Raw genomic sequence first — 3,954 nt, forward strand, 5'->3', positions numbered from 1 at the left:
GGCAGACTCAGTGAGGCCGATTACTGTCTCGTCTTTCAGTCTTCCTCAGCCTCGTCAGTCAAAGTTGATTCAGAGTTCAATCCGGAAAGTTGAGAGGAAAGTTTGTTCTTCTTGTTCTCTTCTTGTCAGAGCTTCAAGTCTCCAAACCCCAACACACTCTGGTTTCTTTTGCCTTGTCAGCTCTGCTCTGCTTTCTGGCCTCAGCAGACTCTCTCCACAGTGGTCAGGTGAGCTTGTTTATTCTTTTCTTCCCATGTTCTTCTATCCTCTCAGGCCCTCATTTCCTGAAAAGTTCGACTAACTTCTCAGTCTTTAGGTTTCTCCGTTTCCAAGCCCTTGTGGGTATTGTCTCTTTCCTCTGAACAACTGCTCCGTCTCGTCCCCCTCCCTGGTTTTTAAGAGACTCCTCCCTTGTGAGTTGTCTGTTTTTATCCGGCCTAATGGTATTACATTTGTTGGGGAAAATTGGATTGTGTCCTTTAAGCCCTGGGGTCAACCATGATTCTGCACATCTGCCAGCCCCTAATTGATCCAAATTCAACCATGGACATTATCAAAGACAATCAGCTTAGACTGACTAAACTTTATTGCTCGCTCCATCTATGTCTTTTTTTGGTGATTTTCTTGTACGTTTCCTGAAAGAAAGTATTTCACACACACTATATGCCTCACCTGGCTTGTTGGCTATTTGATTGAAAGCAGATTCAGGAGATGGCGAGCACTTGTGGAGGCGTAAACAAGCATTAACGCATTAGCCCTTTTCCTTAAGCCACTGCCAGAGGCTGCAGAAGACCTAATCAAAGTGTCAATTACGGGTTTCAAAAGCGTGAGGGACACATTCAGGTTGGTTTGAAAGGTTAGTATAGCCCCTGTGGAGATGTGTGTGCGCTCCTGTCTGTGTGCTTGGTGAGGAGTTACAATGGACAAATGGATGTTAATGGATTTGAAGAGTAATGAAACGCTGCTGTTCTGCCCTGCCCCTGCCTTTAGCACACATTTGAAAGAATCAATACATTGCTAAAAGATTACAAACAGGAAGCTTGACATGACACAAAATCAGGAATTACAGCAAAAAAACACAAACAGAACACAGTCGTAGAAAATGAAAAGTTAAGTTTAATAGCCTTGGTGCCTCTGTGTGCCCCGTTGGCTGCCCCTATCGGTGATAAAACTTGATATAGTGTCTTGTCTTCACTATAAATACATCACGACTCTCTGCGTGCTGGTGCCCTTTTTATATTTTTCGCCCCTGCCCCTCAAACATCCTGAGTCCGCCACTGAGTACAAGGTTACATAAAATCACACACAAAAAGAGCTTTGCAAACACTATGGAGCGTGACACAGAGAGTCAAATCTGCCTTCCACCCATTGGTATTGGTTTATGATAATGAAGCTGATCTGTATACTGAAGCCCTTCAAAACCAGCATCACAGACAATAAAAAGCAAAACACAGAAATGGCAGAATAAAACCATCATGACATAATAAATCTGTATTTTGTATATTTGTGTATTTGTGTCACGCATTTAAAAAAATTGTCTAATATAAGGGGCCAACAATTTGCCATGGATATTTTTGGGGATGTTTTATTAGGTAAAATAAGGAAAGCAAAGGGGTGAAAAATGAATTTATGAACGGCAGCTGAGTTCTTTTTATCTGCTTCAGTTTCAGGATCCTGGCACAGTGAATGCCGGCTCGTTGTCCCACTGTCACGACTCGGAACAGAGCCATCATTTATGTTATTAGTAACACCCGTGCTTTTCCTGCTATATGACATGTCAAAACGCCTGCTGGGAAAGAAGCCTTTTCAAAGCAATTTCACTGTATGTTCTTTCCCTACTCCATTATGGTGGAGTTGAGTCTTTGGTTGGAGTAAAACACATGTAAGAATATATCAATCAGTCAAGAAGAAATTTAAAGGAGGATAGTGATTTGAGACATAGAAACACTCAAGTTACATCACTGTGTGTGGTTGTAGGTGCAAGAAGAGCATACCGCTGACCACACCAAAGAAAAACAGCCTCGAAACTTTCAAACAGAGAGGGCACTGAACACAGTGTTGTTACTCCTTAATTAAAAATGGCTTCGTATGCATTTTTCTTTCTAATCTGATGATGTTTCAGATCTCAGGCCTTCTTCAAGATCAACAACCCTTCACTCTTTAAAGTAATATGTATAGAGATGAGTACATGATGATGGATTTATCAGCCCTGTCTTCCAGAAGTGATGTTTTGATACAACAAAATAATAATGTAATAGCAAGTATGTTTGAGGGGGGACAGAATGACGTTTTCTAATAACATAATGAGGAAATGTTGACATGTCTGGCAAGTCGCAAAAATTATGATGCTGAACGTAACACTGACAACTTATTTTATTTGATTTTTTTTTATTATGTTAAGGCACTGGCAGATTTGGTTAATGTTAGGAAAAGACTGTGCTTTTTGTGAAACGTTAATAAAAAATATTTCATCTGTATTAAAACGAGCAATAATGTTTCCCTCACCTCAACCAAAGTGCTTCAGTTACCCAAACTTCTCCTCCTAGACCTGCACTTTGTATGCCCGCCATCCTCCCCTGCGACCTCCTTGCTTGGCCTCCTTGCAATGTGCATTTCATTCACACAAAGAAACGTGGCAAAGCTCATCATCCAATGTGCTGAGGGGTGAATGCAAATATTGCGTGTGTTGGATTAAATTTTGTACATGACGTCAAACCATTGAATCCTTTTTCTGGAAGAGGCTCATAAATGGAAAGGTTTGGATCAGAGCAGAAGACAGAGAGGGAGAGGGAGCGGAACAAGAGAGAACAGGCTGGTATCATGTTGGTTAATGTAATAAAGACCGTTAGTCCCTAAGGCACAAACAGAGACGTGTTTGTCCTCCTAATGTCTCTGGCCTTCACGTGATGCTTAATAATCCTCTCTTTCTCTATCCGTCTTTTTTTTTTCATCCTTTACACCGTCTCACCTCTGCCTCTTTACCAGTCGGTCTGTCACTGCTCTCCATTACTGCTGATCACCCTCTCCCACTCTCTTCCTGCCTTCTCATCCCTCGCACATGCACACTTATCTTTCTGCTACTGATGTGTCAGCAAACATAAACGCGACAAGACGCTGTAAAGTCGGATACGATCCGGAGGGAATGACATATTGAAATTGTGGGATAGAGTGGGGGATGTGTGGGGGAGAGGAGATTTTGGGAGAGAACGATGGTCCTTTGTGAAATGGTGTCTGTGTGTGTTTATGCAAAAAAAGCCTGGGGGTCCATCTGACATTATCCTGCCGAGAACAATCCAGATATCGCCACCAAAACTTTCCCATGATGCTTTGCTTTTAGTTTGGGAGAAGCTCATGCATGGAGACACAGAAACACACACAAGCAAACACAATCAGGAATTTATGCAACAAATGATCCATAGCTTCTGAACATATTGTATGTTTTTTGGTGAGTGTTACTGTTTTCTCATGTTGTGCTATGATTTGCAGCTACATGTAGGGTCTGATTGCCTTATATTATACAGTATGTATAGTAACACAGTGACACATCGCGATATAATGAAACCTCACAAAAATCACCAGAAACTAACACCGACAGGTGCATTTACTTTGATACAAATGAGCATAACTCTTCCATACGTCTATATAAGTAAGGTTTTGAATACAGGTTTACATGCTTTAATGCTCTAGAAACACATCATTTTTCTCATAATCTGATTGAACAAAACGTTTATTGTAAAAGGTCTCCAAACTGAACTTTCACACAGGACCCATTTACAGTACAATGCTACATTGATCTGTATCTGTCCATTTTCTGTTCTCTGTAATAGTATCTTGAAATGGGCGGGATTAACCAGAAATTGTAAATCGAAGCCTAATATTGATCAGAAGTTATTTTATTTATTGAACAGCCTCAGATCAATGTTTTTGATCACACAATTTGGAGAACTACTTACA

Source organism: Pagrus pagrus (genome assembly GCF_965226575.1).
Source record: "Pagrus pagrus genome assembly, chromosome: 19".
In the NCBI taxonomy this organism is placed as follows: domain Eukaryota; kingdom Metazoa; phylum Chordata; class Actinopteri; order Spariformes; family Sparidae; genus Pagrus; species Pagrus pagrus.